Source organism: Chinchilla lanigera, unplaced genomic scaffold (assembly GCF_000276665.1).
Source record: "Chinchilla lanigera isolate Chin_1 unplaced genomic scaffold, ChiLan1.0 scaffold00006, whole genome shotgun sequence".
In the NCBI taxonomy this organism is placed as follows: domain Eukaryota; kingdom Metazoa; phylum Chordata; class Mammalia; order Rodentia; family Chinchillidae; genus Chinchilla; species Chinchilla lanigera.
Genome location: NW_004955407.1, coordinates 34,053,889 through 34,060,753, shown reverse-complemented (window position 1 = coordinate 34,060,753; position 6,865 = coordinate 34,053,889).

Genomic DNA, 6,865 nt, shown 5'->3' with positions numbered 1-6,865 from the left:
CTTCAGTTCCCAGGTCACCTGGCTAGACAGATGGTTATCCTTTGCTAGGTTAACTGAGGGGTTAGGAACAGAATCAGTGCATTTCAATGGGACAGGGAATTCGATCAGATTCTAAGGGCTGGGCCTAGATCCCCAACCTACCAGTAACAATTAATTTCTGGATATGGTTAATGGAGAGGTTAGTTTATAGAGCAAAACTTTTCAATATAGTACCTCGTTATCTATCCCGGGAAGAAGGGATTCTTTCTATCTTATTGGCCAGGTACCAAAATTCTATGGAGTTTAAAAGTGGCTTCTCCAACTTATTTAGGCTCTTGGGACTCACTCCTCAGGTATTAGCTTGAAATCCTCAACTCTTTGCAAGATGCAATTCCATCTCCCAGCAGGGGGGTGAGTGTGCATGTGCATGTGTGTGTGTGTGAGTGTGTGTGTGTTCACTCTTTTCATGATGTTATTTGTCCGCTCTGTGATTCAGCCTGCTCACCCATAGGACAGAGATGATAATAACCTTACCTCACAGGGTCATTGCGAGTCTAAAATGAATAATGAATTTGAAGCCTCACTGCAGTGCCAATGTCAGCTGGTATTAGTTTCAAAAGCAATAATTGTTGCAAATTTCCAGTATGGCTAAAACTGATCAATAAAAAATTCTGATAGGTAGATTTATCCCATAGATCACGCATTATATATTTCAAACATTGAAGCACAATAAATACCCTGAAGCTGAATCCTCAACTGGATGATTTTTGTGGACAAACAGAAGCCCTTTGTGGAATCTGGTGGCACCTTGTTAGGAATACAAATTCAGCTTCCACACTCTTGTGTGTAAACACAGGTTTCCAAAATGCCACAGGTAATAGAAAGAGATCACAGAGAACTGGCTACTGCCTTGTGAGCATCCCTGTCCCACCCCTCAGTCCACTCTGCTTGGATGCAAGGCCCGGTCTCTCGGTGAGGTACGCACTCATGATTCAATCTTCTGTTGCCGCTTGCTGTTTGCTGAACTCTCTTCCAAGTTCAGGATCAGCTTGAAGCTCTTCTTTTAAAAGAACAGCTCGGCCCAAGGAGGCTGCTTAAGTGACATGTCAGGCTGTCCCGGGAGCACTGTTTCCCAACCGCCTGAGTCATGCCAAATTGCTGGAGGCTTGTTCTGAAGTGAGCTCTGAAAATATTTCTTCTTGCCCTCCCTACCAGATAGAAGTTTACAGAGCTGGTCACTAAGCACTGTATCTAAGGTCAGCCTTCTGCTGCCTTCAGTGGCTGAGGCCAGTACTTATGAGATCGTAAAGTGAGTGGGGGAAATCAGTGCCATAACTTCTCATAAGTCTCCATCTTAGAGAGGGCAGAACTCTCTCCTCTATCCTGACCTGTGTCCTTACTGTTTCTCGAGCTCACCAGGCCTATTTCCTCCAGCTGACTGCTAATTGTCTCCCCCTATAAATTTCCCAACCTCCCCTTTGCAGCCAAAAAGTCCCAAATTCACACTGCCCTTGGTGTCTGTATCAGAGTCCGTCAGTCATATTCTGCCTGATATCTCATGCAAAAGCATCCACTTTCAATGCCACGACTCTGTCCCCCTGAAGGAAGGAGCTATGTCCAATATGCTCTCCTGATCTTAATGGTGCCTACAGTGGGAATGGGCCTTCAAGGATAAATGCATGAATGCATAAAGGAATCAAGTGTGCGGGCTGGGGATTTAGCTCAGTGGCACAGTGCCTACCTGGTAAGCGCAATGTCATGAGTTCGATTCCTGGTACCAGAAAAAAAACAACAAAAAAAGAGTCAAATGTGATAGAAATTACTGCTCAGGACTCAGTCTTTCTATAAAAGATGATGACTACTGAATTATTCCCCAAAAGTTTGATTCAGCATACCATAGGCGATGACTCTCAAACTCTCCCATACATTCCGTAGAGGGCTTGAGAAGGTACAGATTGCAGAGTTTCTTCCTCAGTAGATTCATCATAGGACACAATAGAGATTTTCATTTCTAACAATTTTCCAAATGGAGCTGACGCTGCTGGCCTAAGGACCACATTTTGAGAACCCTGCCTTGACCCATGGTCATCAAATATAAATCAAGAGGTTAGAATACTAACTCCAGCTGGGCAGAGGAACCTGGAACAAGTAATTTAAACTCTCTGGGCTTCTTCAGCTGAAATTTGTCTTGTGTGATTGTAAATTTCACTCTTGTCTCTAAAGTTATCTGAGTACAAAAGCTCTAAAAGACCCTTCCGGGTCATCTTCAATGCTGTAATTTTGATAAGACCTTAGGCCATAAGGGCGCTAACCGGAACAATGACCTCTTTTTGATTCTTGTACTTACAGAGTTGAGTTCCAGGTGATGCTGGTCCCCTGAAAAGGATTAAGGCAAAGAAAAGGAAACTGAGGCCAGATCACAGTGATTCAGGCAGCTACTGCTGGCAGACCAGGTCTGAGTACCAAATTGGAGACATCTGGGTTGGGATGCTACCCCCAGGCTCAAAGCCCTAGAGATTTTTCAACAAGTGAGAGAGGCAGGACCTAGAGAACTCAGGGTTTGGCTCCATGTCCCATGTCCCAAGAGAGCTGATCACCAGACCTCACAGCTAGTGATTCAGTCCTTGCCTTGCCTTTATAATGGTTCAAAATACTTTTATAGACATGTTATGCATTTTGGTCTTTAACACCACCAAGCAGGGGTCTTTATTCAATAATGGAAGTTCCACTTATGACCTAGTAGGTGAGGAGCCGTCTGATTTCTTCAAGTAGGGAGAGTTGCCAGGATTGGTTTTCTCCCCTCAGATGTTAACAAGTACCCATGTTCCCTGAGGCTACTTTTAGGCGATGATGATGATGATGTTTAAAATAAGCCAGGCACAGGAAGACAAATACTTCATGACCTCATTCATATACACAACCTAAATAAGCTGGTCTCAGAGAGGATGAGAATAAAATTGTGGTTCTCAGAGTCTGAGGAGAAGAGGACAAAGGAAATTGAGATTGGTAAACACACACGAAGTTACTATTAGTTAGGAGGAAGAAATTCTAGTGTTCCCTTTCATGTAAGGGAAGTTAATAGTAAGAGTAGTTAACAATATTGTATTGGCTATTGTTTTCTCAATAAATAGAAGGTTATGAATGTTTTCATCATAAAGAAATGATAAATGTATGAGGTGATGGGTATTCTGATTTGTTCATTGCACAATAGGTACACATGCATCAAAACTTCAAATTGTACTCCATAAACATGTGCACTTATTATGTGTTGTTATGGTTTGTGTCTAGATGTTCCCCTCAAAGTCTCATGTGGTCATACATGGGGCTTTTTCAGAGGTGGCTGGCCCTAGAGGGTGTGACACTGAAATTGATTCATAGTGCAATGCTAGGATCAAAGGCCCTAGGATTAGGGGTGTGAGTGCTACCCTCTCTGAGTGGCCTGGATAAAATATAAAGGATAGAAAAAGCTGTGGTTGTCCCTTGTTACTTTGCTACCTCCTGCTGGCCATGAACTGTTTCTCCTCTGCGATGCCCCTCTGCCATGCCACCCTGCCTTGGAGCCAGCCAATTATGGACTGAAACCTCTACAAACTGTGAGCTCAATGAACCTTTTCTCCTTTCACTTTGGGTGTTGGGTGTTTTGTCTCAGCATTGAGAAAAGTACCTAAGACATGTGTCAATTAAAAATATTTAAAAATTAGGACTTTGACATCATTGACACTAACAGTGTTTCACACAAAACTCATTCTTCCCTTTTGGATTAAGATAAACTTCTGGTGCTTCAGTTGCTTCTAGCTTTCCAGCCCTGCCAGTCACTGAGATCAAAGCTCTGGTAGTTTTTAGGACAGTGGCCATGCAGGAGTCTGCCCTTCTTACTGTGTCCCTCAGGGCCTAGGATTCTCAACACATACCTTTTAAAAAACATAGTCTTGCAAAACCAATCTGTTACAGTTAAACTGGATAATCAACTTGATTGGATTGAGAACCACCCGGGTGAGTGGTAGAGCACACTCTGGGTGTGACCTGGTGGGTGATGGAGGCATGACCTTGGATACTGGGTCTGGCCCCTGGCCACTTCCTCTCGGGGGCTCACTGTTCCTCTGCTCAGTTTCCCAGGCATGGTAAACTAAGCTGCTTTGCTCCACCATGCCCTTCCATCATGATGTCCCTGGACCATGGAGTAAGACCCCTGAAACCATAAGCAAAAAATAAATCCTTCTTCCTTTAATTTATGCGTATTGGGTATTTGTTTCCAATAACATAAAGCTGGACAATACACTGTTCCTGGGAGATGAGTGTGTTGTTACTGTCAACTGTAAGTGAGCAAGTTAAGAGGAGGGTGGTTCCTCTTTTCTTAAACATGTTTTGTTAGGCACTGCCCATCTCTATTCTGGAGCTTGAAAAGTTTCTCCACAAGAGTAATGTAGAAAGTTCGTGGCTAACCAGATAACCATCAACATAGGAGCATTTGTATCACACTTCACTTCGTGGTGTTCTCTCATGTAATCCCAGCTGCTGTGTAGTGTGATTTCTGTCCTTGTTTGTGGTCATTTTTAAGAGTGGCTCACAATGTAGGTGAAAAAACAGTGAAGCTAAAAGTGGGGAAGACAGAAGTATGGCTTATGCCTTGCAAGGCCCCTCCCATACAGTCTCAGCCAGAGGAAGTGAATCAGACTGTATGTGGGGCCCTGTGCCCAAGCTTGCCGGTGGCTTCAGAAGTGACCTGGCCCCAGAGGGAACTTCCACCCAGGTTCCCAGGTCAAAGGACATTCGTTGAGATGATTTCTCAGGGGCAAAGGGCATCTGGGGCAGAACTAAACAACATTCAAAAAATTTTGGAATGATACGGTTCCCCATAACACCGTTTTTTCTTTTCTTGTTTATGGTACTGAGGATTGACTCCAGGTCCTTCACACTGAGCTACACCCCCAGTTCATTTTTCTGTTTTTTATTTTGAGACAGGGTCTCACTAAGTCACTAAATTGCCCAGGCTGGGTTCCAACTTGCAATCTTCCTGCCTCAGCCTCTCAGAGTCCTGGAAGTACAGGTATACAACCACACCTGGCTAACACTAGTTTTATTTGTTTGACATGATCAAAATGGTTTTGCTTCCACTTCCTTTTGCAGTCTCAAAAAGACAGGTGTGATTCTGGCTACCTTCAGGAGCAAACATGGCTTTGTCCAGGTGTTTCAACCAATACAGCACCCAGATTTCCCATCCAGTTCCTTGCCCACCAGGCGAGCTGCCTTCAGAGACCTATTTCTCTGTCCTTCAAGGGGTTGACCAGGTGCAATTCTTCTTCCAATAGATGGAACTGTATATGGTGCCAATTGTTTTCAATAAAAAATATTTACTGATTCAAAAACCTAGCCCCATTCCCAGGGGGAATGCCTGATCAGCCTGCTTTGACCTAGTTGTTCTTTTCTAAAAGTAAGGTTCTGTACATGCTTATAACAGTTCCAAGAAGTGAGTATAAAACATCCTTCAAATAATAGAAAATTGAGATTCAGCAAAGTCATATGACTTGCTTGAGGCCACACAGCTTTTTGCCTAGTGATCTTGAGTCACAAGTGACTAAAATAGCTGCCTTTACTGAAAAGGACTGTAGATCAACCATGTGCTAATGAGGAATAAAAGGTCTAGGTCTTAGCTTGGTCTTGAAGAAATATCTATACCTGTTGATGGTTTCCATACCCATAGTGACTGCATTCACACACCTCACCTGAGTAAAATCCCCAATTTCAGAAAGTGTTTGAAAAAAATTGTTTGTTAAGGGGAACAGTTAATGATTGAAAGTTTTTTTTTCATATTTTGACCAGTTTTGCGTGCTTATATCTGGTAATCTGAGCAACTTATGTGACGACAACAATTTGCAGTATAACAACCATTGGTGAATGCCTACCATCCTGTCCAGTGAAACTATGTATTGTCTCTAATGTTCTTTTAAATTATTATTTTCTTATTCCTTTTAATGATTGGATTAATCTTCCATTCTTACATCTGACAACCTGAGCAACTTCGTTGAAGATAACAATATGTAATATAACAACCACTGTTAATCCCTATCATATGGTTTGAAACCCCATATCAATTTTAACGTCCTTGCTTTGTTTTGTTTGTATTTTGCTATTGTTCTTTTTTCTGTACTATTTTCTTTAAAATAAAAAAAGAAAGGTGGGGGAATGCCTCACCCCTAAAAAGCTCTATTATCTTAAAAGTTCACCGAACACAACAAATACTGTGCGACTGCTGTCCACAATCATTAATTGTCCAAAGTAGTCCAAAATGTCCTGCATTGACTCCTTGGGCAACTCAAGACAGCGCCAAAGCAGACCAATGTCACCTATTACACCAAAGCTCATGTTTGCAGAATTAAAGCAATCATTGTGTGCACTTCCCCCTTCGGTGCCCTATGGATTGCTCTGTTTATGAAATCTCTCTTGCCTTCTGTTTTGCATTTTTATTTTCTGCCCCACAAAGGCTATATTGTTCTTTACTAAGATCCCTTGGTTAAAATGCCAAGTGTTGAGTAATCCTACTGCTCTTACCATGCTAAATCCTCCCCCATTCCTTGATCTCATCTACTCCAACATCTTTCTGTGTTGCTCCTATGAAGAATAGATATGAAGTTCAGGTCTGTGTGATATAGCTGATATTGCCTGACACACACACATGCACACGCACACACACACAGGCACAAATGGTCTCCCAAAGGCCTCAGAATGGAGAGCGGGTGATGAGCGCTGGGTAGTTGGGAAATGTCACTTTGATATTACATACATGATTCCACAAAATTTAGCTTCAGGCATTAGGACTCTGAGTCCTAGGTGTAAAGTTCCTTTATTAGTTATTAGACAGAGTAAGAGACGGTCAACCTCATCAGCC